This window comes from Amblyomma maculatum, unplaced genomic scaffold, assembly GCF_055883805.1.
Source record: "Amblyomma maculatum isolate TAMU_Amacu unplaced genomic scaffold, ASM5588380v1 scaffold_16, whole genome shotgun sequence".
Lineage (NCBI taxonomy): Eukaryota > Metazoa > Arthropoda > Arachnida > Ixodida > Ixodidae > Amblyomma > Amblyomma maculatum.
Genome location: NW_028146741.1, coordinates 739,766 through 754,650, shown reverse-complemented (window position 1 = coordinate 754,650; position 14,885 = coordinate 739,766). Strand labels below are relative to the sequence as shown.

At 48.7% G+C, this 14,885-nt stretch overlaps 1 pseudogene; it reads left to right on the top strand.

Moving 5' to 3' along the window:
• The first annotated feature begins 9,235 nt into the window (after positions 1-9,235).
• On the top strand, positions 9,236-11,350 carry LOC146171889 (uncharacterized; annotated as a pseudogene).
• The last annotated feature ends 3,535 nt before the right edge of the window (positions 11,351-14,885 follow it).

Genomic DNA, 14,885 nt, shown 5'->3' with positions numbered 1-14,885 from the left:
ACCGTCTTGGTAACCCCGAAGCAGGATCACCCCTTCTCACCCATCAACGAATTAGCTGTGAGGGGAGGGCAGAAGAGTTCAGGATCTCGCTACAGAATAGGTATTTAGTTCTAACTGAGGATGGCGACATTAACCTAGAGGCAAGGAACAATAATTTCAGAGATATCATTACTGAATGTGCGGTAGAAGTAGGCGGTAGGATAGTTAGAGAGGATACCGGTAAGCTGTCTAAGGAGGCGAAAGATTTGATTAAGAAACGCCAGAGTATGAAAGCTTCCAATCCAACAGACCAGATCGAATTGGCCGAGATATCAAGGCTAATCAATAAGCGCAAGGTGGCCGATATAAGGAAGTATAACATGAAGAAAATTGAGCCTGCTGTAAAGAAAGGGGGAAGCCTTAAAGCGGTAAAGAAGAAATTGGGCATAGGCAAAAACCAGATGTGTGCGATAAGGGACAAGGCGGGCAACGTCATCACTAATATGGAAAAGATAGTCAAAGTAGCCGAGGAGTTCTATACAGACCTCTACAGTAGCCATAGTCAGGACCGTAATGAGATTGGCGGTAGGGAAAAACAGTCAGACGTTCCACCAGTGACGAAGGACGAGGTCAAGACAGCACTAGAAACTATGAAAAGGGGGAAATCAGTTGGAGAGGATCAGATAACTACAGATTTGCTGAAGGACGGGGGGGATATTGTGCTAGAAAAACTGACCACCCTGTATACGCAGTGCCTGGTGTCATCGACGGTACCGGAACCATGGAGGAATGCAAACATTATCCTCATTCACAAGAAAGGGGACTTTAGGGACCTTAAAAATTACAGACCAATCAGCTTACTGTCCGTTACATATAAGGTATTTACTAAGGTAATCACTAATAGAACCAGGACAACCTTAGACTGCAATCAAGCAAAGGATAAAGCAGGGTTTCGGAAACGGTACTCTACTATCGATCATATCCATACCATCAATCAGGTGATAGAAAAATGCTCGGAATATAACCAGCGCTTATACATAGCATTCATTGATTACGAAAAAGCATTTGACTCAGTTGAAACCTCGGCGGTGATGCAGGCATTGCGAAATCAGGGGGTAGGCGAGCCGTACATGAAAGTGCTGGACGATAATATATAGTGGCTGCACAGCAACCATAGTTCTGCATAAAGAAAGTAACAAAATTCCCATAAAGAAAGGTGTTAGGCAAGGAGACACAATCTCCCCAGAAATATTCACAGCTTGCTTAGAGGAAGTATTCAGAGACTTGGAATGGGAGCAGTTAGGGATAAGGGTAGATGGAGAATACCTCAGTAATCTGCGATTTGCTGATGACATTGCCTTGCTAAGCAACTCGGGGGGTGAACTGCAAATAATGATTGATGACCTAGACAGGAAAAGTAGAAAGGTAGGCTTGAAAATCAATATGCAGAAGACTAAGGTAATGTTCAACAGCCTCGGGAAGGAACAGCAGTTTACATTAGGTAGCGAAATACTGGAAGTAGTAGGCGAATATGTCTACTTAGGACAGGTAGTAACCGCAGATCCGGACAATAAAAAGGAAATAACAAGAAAAATAAGACTGGGATGGAGCGCATTTGGCAAGCACTCGAAGATTATGACTAGCAGCTTACCGGTATCGCTCAAGAGGAAAGTATACAACAGTTGCATCTTGCCTGTACTCACCTATGGGGCTGAAACGTGGAGGCTAACCAAGAGAGTTCTACTTAAGTTGAGGACAACCCAGAGGGCTATGGAACGAAAAATGGCAGGGGCAACATTAAGAGATAGAAAGCGTGCAGAGTGGGTCAGAGAAATAACTCAAGTTACCGACATTCTAGTAGAAATTAAGAAGAAGAAATGGACATGGGCAGGACATGTAGTGCGAAGAGAGGATAACCGATGGTCGCTGAGGGTAACAAACTGGATTCCAAAAGAAGGAAAGCGGAGCAGGGGGCGGCAGAAAGTTAGGTGGGCGGATGAGATTAAGAAGTTCGCAGGGGTCAAGTGGATGCAACTAGCACACAGCCGGGTTAAATGGAGAAATATGGGAGAGGCCTTCGCCCTGCAGTGCGTATAATTAGCCTGATGATGATGATGTAAATGTGCCAAAACACCCACTTGATGAGGTTGGCATTGGCATGCATCTTGAGGTAACAGCCCGGAACACAGGACTGGAGCACAAGATTACAGGACGACACAACAGCGCTCGTTGTGTCGTCCTGTAATCTTGTGCTCCCGTCCTGTGTTCCGCGCTGTTACCTCAAGATGCATAACCAACATGCCCAAGCTGCTATTCTAGGCATGAATCTGTAGGGTCATTTTTAAGTACGGCCTCGGGTAAAAGGTGGGTAATAGTCGCTAAAGATTACCTCACGCGTTACGCTGAAACAAAGGCCCTCCAGCGTGGCACGGCAAACGAGACAGCGAAATTTTTCATCAAGTGCATCGTCTTGAGGCACGACACCCTGAAAGTTATAATAACGGACCGAGGCACTGCTTTCACTGCCAAACGGCCGGAATCTTTCATGCAGCCGAGCGGCCCTACCCATCGCAGGTCAATCACCTACCATCCACAGACTAACGTTTCAACAAAACTCCCATCTACATGATGTCCATGTACCTGGATGTTGAACATCGGTCTTGGGATGACCTCCTGCCGTGCGTCACATTCGCGTGCAACACGGCGTACTAAGACATCAAAAAATATCACCCATCTCTCTATTGTACTGCCGCGAAGTTTCAGCAATGCTGGAAGCCATGTTGCCCCATGACAACCGTGGCTGCGAAGTTTGTGCTGAGGAAGTTGCAGCTCGCAAAAGAAGTACGAGAGCTGGCGAGGGCACTCATCCGGAACCAGCAAGGCCGAGATGCCCAGCGTTGCAATCACCATCACCGTGTAGTGACTTTCGAACTAGGCGAGAGGTGTTTGGTTCTGGACTCGAATTCGACGTCGTGGTCTATCCGATAAATTTCTAAAGCTGTCATTTTGCCCCTAGAAAGTGCTCTGTCAACTAAGTCACATCGCATACGAAGTGCTTCCTGACAGCATTTCCATTACTCGTCCCCAGCATGAAACCCGAAGTGGTTCACTTGGTGCGCATATGAAGCCGTACTTTTCGAGAGATCTGCCTTAAAACATAGAAACTTAGCACTCCGCCTTACTGCATTCTTCTAGTGAGCACTCTTTTTTTCTTAATCTATTCATTTCTTTCGATTTATCGGGTCGATGATTTTTTTAGGGGGGTAATGCAGCGTGAGCAACAACAGCCGTAACAGAAGAGACATCTGGGCGAGTTGGTACAGTGATATGATGAATAAAGAGCGCTACAGACTAGGACGACCATCAAGAAGCAAACAGGACAAGCCCCCGTCCTGTTTGCTTCTTGATCTTCGTCCTAGTCTGTAGCGCTGTTAATTTATTATGCAACAGCAGCCGCAGGGCGGCATCTCACCGCGAGTCTCGTGCGCTTACTTGAAGAAGTGGAACTGGCCTCATGACGTTCGATGGGAAGAGGCTGAATTTGGGCGCCGATCGTCTCTCGGTGCTCTTGACGTGCTCTTCTGGGACTTCTGGGTCAGCGCCCATTAAAACCTTTTAGTTACCAACCCGACAATATTGCATAGGTGTACTTCTTTTATCTTCTAAAAAGTGTGTCATTTCTACGTAAAGGTGCGGTGGTGGCCATCAGACTAATTTTCAGCAATCGGGAAGTTTCACAACTGATATCTTGGAGTCGGGACATGTTTTAGCATGTCGCCTTTGTCAAAATAGTGCCGCCCAATGACAGCGTTTAAATCTATCAGTCCTGGGCTTTACAGCAAACGTCAAAACTTCTGAGCCAGCAAAGCGCATGAAAAAGCTTCGGGTCTTTCTGCATCAACTCTGCAGGCTCACTGGAGACGATGCGCAGGAGCGCCTTTTCTAGACGCGGACCTCGCCGTTATGGCGCACGACGAAAAAACCGCACTCGTTGACTGTAGCGTCGCCAGCCGAGGCACAGACTGCGGCCCCTGGTGACGACCTCAAGGTAGGCGCGGCGCAGCCACTGCCTACACGGCTGACGCTCTGATGGCGTCCAAGGTCGGCCATCAGGCCCAATCGAAGTAACGGTAGCGCGGATCCTTCGACAAAGATACAGGCTGGCGCTGAGCTTCGCCAGATTATCTCGAGCCAGGTTTGATTCACACAGAGCGGGTGTCAAATTCAGTCTTAGGGGCGTTGTCATCAGCGCTGAATGCAACTACTGTACGACAAATGACGCATTGAAGAGCACCATTTTATTTAGTCAGATTTAGAAGCTTGTTCATATGTCTGCATATCTAGCTCGGTGGCCTCAAGCTAGACTCACGGCGCTCAGAATCAATTTGAATATAATGTCAACAGGCAACGCGACACGATAACATACAAGGGACCGATTGGCGAATTCAACACCAAACAAATATCGCGAAAAGTTTTTCAAAACATAATACATTTTTTCCTTTAAAGAAGCTACACGCAGTAGCCCTGCCGAATAATGAAAAACTATGTGGGGAAAATGTCGGAATATAGCGTCCCTACGAGGTTTTGTCGGCTGCGGAGACATCATTCAGCCGATTACAAAGATCGCTTATCAGCTGTATGATATCACGCGACGTGGTAAGCCGCAGCATAATATTGCGCTGTGGATTGCACATCGTCGTTTTCTTCAACTTCTATCTGCGACGCGAATAAATCGGATCAGTTTAAAATTAATCAGAGCTTATTCTATGGCGTTGCCACACGTGCAGATGACACAGCAAAGCAACAACAGCAGTTGAAGAGGCTAAATGGGCGATTTCGCACGTATATACTCGACCTGAAGACGCCAAATTGCTATTATATATGATATTTCCGCACTTTATGTAGAAAAAAAAAGGTTTATTTTGCATAGTTGTTTGCGGTGCTACAAGCCAATGCTTGTGAGCAGTAGGACGAGCTGAATCAAATTTCACGTATTATATAACCATATGCCGAAAGTAAAGTAGCCTGAAAAGCATGCGGGCACATCAAGGCGTTATTATTGTTAACGTTAAACACCAACCCATAATACAATTCTAGCCAGTGAGGTCATCTGTCTTCTGCTTACAGAGCAATCACAACAACACAGAGACAACCAAAAAATTTTCGTTGACAACCGGTCGGCAATCTGTCTACTTGAACGAGTTCACTTCATGAGAAGCGGCGTGATTGAAAGGGACCTGTGCAGATTAGCGCATAATTTTATTGAGTTGCTTTATCTACATAGCATACCCATCCTTACCTACAGATCTTGCCACAGAACGATCCGCTATGAGTACGTCATTATACAAGCATTTTGAGTGACACTATAGGGCTTCATCACTACACAGCTGCAGAATACTGTCTGCAACTTGACATTGTCAACGCACTCGCATAAATCGGCGTGGAAAACATCAATTCGCAGATGGTGCGGTATATGAAAACTTAGTTAGACAGAAGAATCCTCGGCAGCATATGCACAAATGCATGGTTAGAAGTAAATGAACCAAAAGACCCACGCGAGCCAGTCAGGAAACAGCTCACCATTAAGCTTCTTCCCAAGAATATGCATCCTGTATACACCACGAGGGTAGGAGAACGGCAGGGCTTTGGCTCTCGAAATAAATTACAGGCTGCAACCGGCTGTCATTATACGTAGATGCGGCTTAGTAGCCAGCTCCATACAGAGCACCTACTGTAGCAGGGCCTACTACATATTCACAGGCAGATAGAAACATGAACGGCTCCAAGACAGCGAACTCAATTTCGTACGGGGTTGAATTGCAAATATTACAATCAATGTTCTTTATAAGATCTTCAGCTTCTTGCGCGTACCATGATTAACTGCGTGCTTTGATATTTCTTTCCATCGTAGATTACGCAGTGGAAGTGGAAGCTGAATGTTAAAGCAACAAATTCCACGCGATCGCTCTTACATGGCAAGACGTACATATACGTCTTTAAAGTGCATAGTACTGTTGCTTCCAGAAATCTCAAGAAAATGGCGGTGACTACTTCCAAGCCATCGTACGCATAATAAAAAAGAAGCGATCTTCTTTTTGTTTTGGCTGGGAGTTCGCGGTGGCGCCAACACACCGACACCAACGGCGGCTAACCGAAGTGCTCCTGCGATGTGCCTTTCCTTTCAACATCGAAACGGACTATGCTCAGCTCGGATACCCACGGTGGCGCAAATCACCGAACAGCGGGGGCGTGCCACTCTGCTGCTCCTGTGGGGGCGTGTCCACAGCCTGAGCCCCGAAAGGCCCAAGTGCTTGCTTTCCCGCGGCGGCTCCCTGGCGGCAGAGAACCGACGCGGAAGGGGGCACTGTTAGACCGCTGCCTGACGATCGCAGCACCCCCCGCTTGGCTCGGTTTCCCCACGGTGAAGCCACTCACCGACATCCGCTACATACAGCTACGATGTCCTGTGGAGTGGGCCCCCCGGGGCTCAGGTTGGAGACGCGCAGGCGCACTGGCCAACGTTTGCTAGCCAACGAAGCTCTGGCGCCGCTTCGGAGTCCGCGGTGTCGCCACACACCGACACCCAAGGGCCTGCTAAGGTGCTCCTGCGGGGTCCTGTTTCGACGGAATATGGAAAGCACTTGGCTCGGAAACCCACAGTGTCGCCACTCACCGACACGCCGCATAATGGGCGTGCTCCTGTGGGAGGATGCTATTGCATATACAAGGGTTGGAGACACCTTCGGCCAACCTGGATTGCCAAAGCCACCTGCCCGTGGTTATGAATATGCATCCCTCTAGTCAGTAGGATAGTTGTCACCGACAGGCTATGTCATGGCGACGATGGAGTAGTTGTCCAGTCGCTAATAAACCAACAGCAATCGCGGTACACCGACAGGCTATGTCATGGCGACGATGGAGTAGTTGTCCAGTCGCTAATAAACCAACAGCAATGTCGGTAGTTATCTAAACGTAATGAGCGCTGCTTTCGCGAACTGCAGTAATCAGCTCTGGGTGCGAAATCGCGTTTTCGTCATTAGTATACAAGTAAACAAAAATGTTCAAAGCGGCAGTTTGATTTCCCTGTTCGCCTGGGAGATTGTCGCGTTGTTAACAATCGTGAAAGCAATGTAGCGTATCATAAAAACATTACACATTTCGAAGACGATTCCTGTTCAAAGCACCGCGTTACCGATATGCCCGAACGTGAACTGACCACCGTCAAGTGCGCGAGGCGTTTGCGCTAACCACAGGAACATATGCAACAAATATTAATGCGATGGCGTCATGGGCCCCGTGACACAGAAAAGCCGGTGATAGTGTTGCTCTCTTTTGTAACTCGAATATCTGCGAGGAAGCAAATAAATAAAAATTGTTCTCAGCGTACCAGAAATCCAACTCCGGCCCTTCAGTGCGAGACGAGCACGCAATCGATAGGCTACCGAGCAAGGTTGCTACATTCGAGTGAAATTGTATTAGTGTATGAGTTGCCGTTGAGCTGTATGCTAACGAAGAGCTGTGTCATTAGAAAGGAAGCATTAAGGAAGTAACAATTAAGCAACTAGTTTTGCGCTTTGCTTGCATGCAATATTAGCGCCAGTGTCATGAAATTGTAGCATAGCGCATGGTGTAACGCAAGTAGAGAAAGAGTAGAAGGAAGAATTGCGGAGTAAGAAGAAAAAGTAAAAAAGCATTGGAGCGTTTTCGCTGGTCTTCATAGTTCTGGCTCTGGGTTTTGGTTATTTGTGGCTATCCTCGGCACCCAAACGTCTGGAGAGGACCGCATCTCCACGCGTCGGCAGCACATCCCCAGCCAGGGCTTCGCAGAGTCCACAGCACTGGATCCTGTGTCGCCGCGGACTGGCAGGTGAGTGGAAACCACACCTGCCACTGAGCACGAATAGACAGATCATGGGCCCTTAATTGCATCACAATCTGGCGAGCCTGGAATATTCGGGCGTCATTTCCCGCCGTGCCAGATCTGAGCCTCTGTGAGTTGTGAAAATGCAACTAGAGAAGTTGGCTGCTATCGGGACCAAACTTGGATTGTCGGGCTTAGAACTTCATACCTGGATCGTGAATGAACGAACAGCGCTGCGAGCTGAAGGCGCAGCCGATCGAGAAGCAATTCGCCGAAATGAAGAGCCAAGTGTCCGAAAGTAGAATGGAAGTAGCGGAGAGAGAGAAAAGAGGTATTGAAATCAATGCTCAGGCTACGGGATTGCGCCCGCACTGATATGAATACTGATGCCGAGGTCACTGGTGCGCCTAGCTCCTCCAGTTCTCTCCTCAAAAATTACTTCCTTTGTTCGACGAATGACGTAACGATCTTTATGTTTATCTGCAGCAATTCGATCGTGTGGCTACAGGACAGCAATGGCCTCCAGATAAATGGGCTGTAGCTGTTAGTACGTGTCTAACTGGAAGCCCTTGCATTCATCGGCCACATGACAGCGGAAGATTCGCTTGATAACAAGGGTTAAAAATGCCTTGTTGCAGCGGTTCTAGTTCCCTGCACAGGATATCAAGAGAAACGGGCAGAAGATGGTGAACCAGGAAAACAGCTGATTGCTCGCATCTCCAGTTACTTTGATCCCTGGATAGATATGGCTGAGTTCCACCGGACGTTTGAAGGGATAAGGGAGTTAATGATCGCAGAGCACTTCCAGCGATGTTGCTACCCACAGCTCGTAGTCTTTCTCAAATGACGGAACTGCAAGACTGACTGATCCTGCTGATATGACGGGCAAATTCATTGAAGCCCAGAACCTTGCCAACATTGGTATAGTTGGGGATGAACTGAAGAATCGCTAGAAACATTACGCTCCCCATGGAAAAAAGTAACTACCACGGTTTATCCTGTGTCACAAGTTGGGGAATATTTCCACAGACTGTAGACTTGCTTTCAGTGATGTGCCCGAGTGGAATTCATGTGGTCGATTTGGGCACAACGCCAACGACGGTCGAACGCGACGAAATGCGACAGCTGTTTCATGTGCCTTGCGAAATATGCCAAACGAGCTTCGAGACACCGGCTTCAGAGCTCCTCTGTGCGGCCAAGTCGAGTACCCCCCTGAACACGGAAGGTTAACCACAAGAGCCTTCTTTTCGGCAGTTGGAATGTCGGTTGCTAAAGGCGGCATGTTCGTGTTGTATTCTTATTTCTTGTTTCAGTTTCGTTTCTTTCAGTGTACATATCGTCATCGTCATTCAATATGATTCCCTATATAAGTGGCTTCACTGTGACGAATAAAGAACTGTTTTTGCATACTGCGCTTGCGTGGTCCCGTGTCATGCGTCTGGTCTGAATCAAACACCACATATTGGTGACGAGGATCAGTATCGGAGCCATGTCACTCGGGTGTTTCGCAGCACCGCCCCCTTTCTTGCCTGCACCCGGTGACCCGGCTGTGCCCTGGCAGCAGTGGAAACGCGTATTCCTGAATTTCCTGGAGGCCATTGGCAGCGATGAACTGAAGCCGAAGCGTTGCAAGGCGATTCTGCTAAATTCGCTCGGGGTTGAAGGCCAGCGAATATTCTACAGCATCCTTGCACAAGGAGCAGACGCGACTGCGGATGCCAAGGCCGAGGAAAAGGTGGACCAGTTAAAGGACGCGCTTGCTGCTCTGGATACGCATTTCGCGAGCGCTACGAATGATTTGGTGGAGCGGCGCCGGTTTCGCCAAAGACAACTCCCTGGTGAGACATTTCAAGCGTTTACAAACAGTCTTCGGGACCTTGCGTCTACTTGCAATTTTGGCAGTGCCACCGATAGCATGATTCGAGACCTATTACTGGAAGGCACTTCGTCACGAACAACCCGTGAACGCATGCTTTATGAAGGGTCTTCGCTTACATTGCAGCGTGCTGTTGACATCGGGAAGCAAATTGAGCAAACACTACAAGAGCTCGGGGAATTCGCGCATAGCGCTGTGAACAAGAATCAAGATGTGCGAAAAAGGTCAGACTCTGAGCAAGGAAGTTGCTACAGGTGCGGCTCGTCATCGCATATGGCTAACTCGACTGCATGTCCGGCGAGGAACAAGCGTTGCCACTCTTGTGGAAAAATTGGTCACTTTTCAAGCATGTGCAGATCGAAGAAAATGAAATATGCCGTTCGAAAGCCCGAGAAGGCCAACGCCGTAACGGTACTTCAAATCTGTGACCGTTGCGTCGGCGAAAGATATTCGAGCCAACATTTCCATCGGGAAGATAAGATTGTCGTTGATTGTCGACACAGGCGCTACGGTTTCTTTGCTCAGTGAAGAGCACTACCACAAATATCTAGCCGACACTTACTTATTACGACCGCCGACTGCCAATTTGTGTAACTATTCCGGAGAACAAATCAAGTTAAGCGGTTGCTTTCTTGCTGACGTATCTTACAAGGGAAACAGAGCCAGTGTACTTTTTCATGTCACAACTAAGGGCACTTCGCTGCTGGGGCATTGATGCCGTTCGGAGCCTAGGAATCACTATCAACGGCTCAACCTTGAATTGCTGCCAGGTGACATGCCCTGATTCACTGCCTTCAGAATTTAAGCACCAGTTTGTGCACTTGTTCACGGAACAGTTAGGGCATGTGAAAGGCTTTGTTCATCATGTTAAATGCCGTTCATCTGTGAAACCAGTCGTTGCGAAACTCAGACGCCTGCCGCTCACGCTACGGCAACAGGTATCGGTAGAGATACAACGCCTGCTGGCCGATCGTCGTCGTGAGGAAGAAGGACGGTTCAATTAGGCTGTGTATGGACCTACGTGAATTGTGTATGGAGCTACGTGAACAAGGTGAATTGTTGCGATTGCCGGAAACAAGGGCTGAAGTTAATGAAGAAGTGGTTGCTCCTTTAGAGGATTCGGTGGAGCAACCTTTGCGTCGCAGCACTAGGGTACGCCGACCTGTAGAAAGATTTGGGTTTTCTTTACCTGAACACTAAGTGTTTAGTTCGTGTTATTTTGGTTGTAGCAAATTACCATGTTGTATTTTTCTAGCGGGAGGCGATGTTGTATCCTTATTTCTCGTTTCAGTTTCGTTTTTTTCAGTGTACATATCGTCATCGTCATTCAATATGATTCCCTATATAAGTGGCTTCACTGTGACGAATAAAGGAGGGTTTTTGCATACTGCGCTTGCGTGGTCCCGTGTCATGCGTCTGGTCTGAATCAGACACCACAGTTCGCTTATGAAGTCAACGCCCTTAAAGGCACAGAGACCATGATTATTCGACAGAATTTGGTGCCTTTAGTCTCGTTCACAGGAAGAAGCTGTAGCATTTTGGTTTGGGATGGACGAGTCAAGGTCTTACTTGAGGCTGTGATCCGGGTGGCACCGCTTTTCATCGGAACAGTAACACCCTTAGGCATGGATGGACCTGCTACACCATCCAGATTATTTAGCAGTCTTCGACAGTTCCAGTAAACGATGCTCTCATTAGCCATTTTTTGCAAGTGCAGAATGGGGAAGAGATGGTGGCTTTAAGACTCGCCACCTTTATCAGGTGGCTTAACTGGCTTATGTTTTTTTTTACTTGAAGCGGTCCAACAGGCCCCGCCTCTCATTGGCGAACTCCCTAGGCGCCGCTGGCGCTGCGGAGTCCACGCTCACCTCCATCGCCTCTGGCGAAAGCATGGAGGCAGGAGATTTTTCAAGAGGAACCAAGTTCCTTTGAGATGTCTTTTGTGTCCCGGATGTCTGGGAGAAAGTGACCTCCGGGATTGCAAAGATTGGTGCAGCCGGTGGCTGCTTAGTGAGGAGCCGTCAATCAATCCGCCCGTCCGCAAAAGATGGCTATTAGAGAGATTTAGCTTGCTGGACACGTACTGACCTAAACGTATACCAGGTTATTACCATTCCGTCGAAAGCACCATCGAGAAGAGCTCGCTTGTGCACACTCCGAGGTCTCTGGTTGAATTTGATCGGACGGGTACAGCTGTTGTCGACCTTATGAGGAAGCACATTGGTCTTCCTCGGAGCCTCCATGAACATTGCTGCAAAGGGCTTGAGTGCTACCTTGACTTTTCATTTTTGCGCTAATGAGCCCCTAATGTACTTCGAAACAGTGAGAATACCGTTCCTGTGCCATTGGCCAAATGGCCGTTTGTGGCTAGCAACTGTGACTGCGGCTCAGCGGCTTCGATCGTGAACGGAAATGTTTCTGTACCGGTGCCGTACCGGTAGGTGCCCATACTGAGATTCATCACGATTCCTGCCTTGGATTATGAAGTTACGGCCCAATATGAATAGCCAATATAGACAGGGAAGGTGCAGGACACGCTGTCTAATATTTTGACCATACAGACACTGCTAGGCGCGCTGCTGCTGGTGGTGGTGGAAAGCATTTATTGTAAAAGGAGAGGTTGCTTGGAGAGCCACCCCTAGTGGGCCGCTTCCCTTACAATACTAGGTGGAGTCTCTTATTCCGGCACTCCATTGGTCTGGGCCGCCACACGAGCTCGCTGGACCAGCGCTTGTTGTGCCGCTAGATCCAGGCAGCCGAGCAGGGCCGCCTTCCAGTCCTCTCGGGTAGGGGAAGGGGTTATGGGTAAAAGAGGAGGATTTAGCTGGAATGCCCAGGCCATGTGAAAGGTGTCAGCCACCTTTCTACAGAAAGGGCGGAGGCCAGAAAGTGACGGGTCGAAATGTTTGAGTACTGCCGGGCACAGTGGAGTATTAATAAAAATTCTAAAAAGTATTCTTTCACCCGCTTTCCCTAGCCCCCAGTGAGGAGCCGGGTACTGACTGTGCGAGTCCCGGTAATAGGCACAGATTTCTTGAAAAGTTAAGAGAGGATAAGTGTCCTGGTCCAGATCGGCAGGGTCTACGCCGGGGGCCCGGTTAGTGAGTGCGCGGGCGGCCGAGTTGGCGTCCTCATACCCTGGTAGGCCCTAGTGGCCTGGAGTCCAAATGAGAAATCGGGTCTGGGGTTCTTGATCCCAAGCTGCTCTCCGAAGTATTCTTTGTGCTGTGGGCGTTATCCAGCCCAGCTCATAATTCCGACAGGCCCCTGGCGAGTCGGATAGGATGAATTTAGATTGAGGGTGGGAGGCAGCCAAGGCGATTGCTACCTACTCCGCGTGGGTTGCGCTAGGGGCCTTAAAGGTGAGGCCATCCACCTGTCTTTCCTCGTGAACGACGGCAGCCGTGTACCATTCTACTCTGGAATGGTGCGGGCCCGCAACATCCACATAGAAAACATTGTGTTTAGAGCCATAATGGTGGCGCAGAGCATTTGCTCGCTCCTGACGCCGTCCATTGTGGTCTTCTCTGTCCATTTTGGTAGGAAAGGGTCGAACACGGTGGGCGCCTCTCCATAGCTCTGGCACTCGTACCCTTTCCTCAATCTGATGGTTGTGTTATATATGTAGCCGGTCCGAAAGGCGACGACCGGACACGATCTGGGCAAGACGCATGTATTGATTAGTGAGGTGCCCCTCGCGTAGCTCCCGGTAGGTGTTCACCATCCCCCATGCAAGGAGCCTCGCATTGGAGGTAGAGATCGGGAGGTCGAGCGCCCTATTGATCATCTTGCGGAGAGTGACCTCCAGGATGTCTTCATCATGCTTGTGCAAGCGCAAGTATGAAGTTGAATAAAGAATTCGACTGCATGGGCGGGTCGCATCGCATCCCTGCTTCCGAGATCTCCACGCATGTTGGAGACGCGGCGGACCATGTGGCCCACTTGGTCGCCAACTTTGCGAAGCTTGGCTAGTGTTGTGTCAGCGCGACGATTTTGGTGAATAAAGAGTCCGAGGACTCTTTATTCTCTGTGGCTTCGCGTATGGGTCCACTAGCCAGAGAGAGAAATATTGGTGTCTTGCATCTCGGCGAGGGGCGCAGATTCACGAAATCGGATTTTTGAGGAGATCACTGGAGACCACAGTACGTAGCATAGCGATCCGCTATGCCCACCGCTGTTTGCAGGCAGTCCTCCAGTTGACCAATGTTGCCCTCTGTAGCCCAAATTATGATGTCGTTGGCATACAGTGCATGCTGTATACCTTGGACCTCACCTAGTTGGGCAGGGAGATGAAGCATTGCCAAATTAAAGAGTAGTGGGGACAGCACTGCGCCTTGCGGCGTGCCCCGCGTACCCATAGTATAAGGATCGTGCTCCTTGTCCTGAATGTGGATAAAGGCTTCACGGTCCGTTAAGAACTGTTTTACGTAATTAAACGTGTTGTGTCCGCATTGTGTCTCGCTGAGGTGCTGTTGGTTCATCGCTGAGGTGGTGGGCGTGTTGGTTCATCGTCAACACAGCGAAGCGCTCAAAATCACAAAGGACGAGGAGGGGACAGGACAATAGCACACTTTCAACAAATGTTTATTGCGGTTGCGGAGCATATATATATATATATATATACACTTCAGAATCACAAATAGAAAGAAGGAAAAACAAAGAAGGAAAAACATCTACACGTGCCGCCTAAGCTAAGAAATCCAGCTCAGTTTTTGATAGAGCCACCGACGGTTTCCTGACGCATTCATCCTCTGATCGTGCTATCTGCGATGCTTGCACAATCTCCCTAGTTAGGCTGGTACAGTGGCGATACAAAGCAATAGTTTTGTCGAACAAAGGCTGGCAAGATGTCTCGCTGTCACACTTTTTGCAATGCGCAGCTAACTGTCCGTCTATGGCATAATTGCCGATCTTTTTAGAGTGCTCTTGCAGCCGAACGTTCAGTCATCTTCCAGTTGGACCGATGTAGTGTCTACCACACGAAAGCGGGATCTTGTACACAACATCCTTCTGGCAAGATACCAAGGGATCCCTATGTTTGATATTGCATGCTGGTTTTCGCGTACGTGTGGGACAACTTAACCTACAAAGGCTCATCAGCTTCTTTGGTGCCGAAAACAAAACTTTTACTCCGGATCGCTGCCCAACTTTCTTCAGATTGTGCGAGAA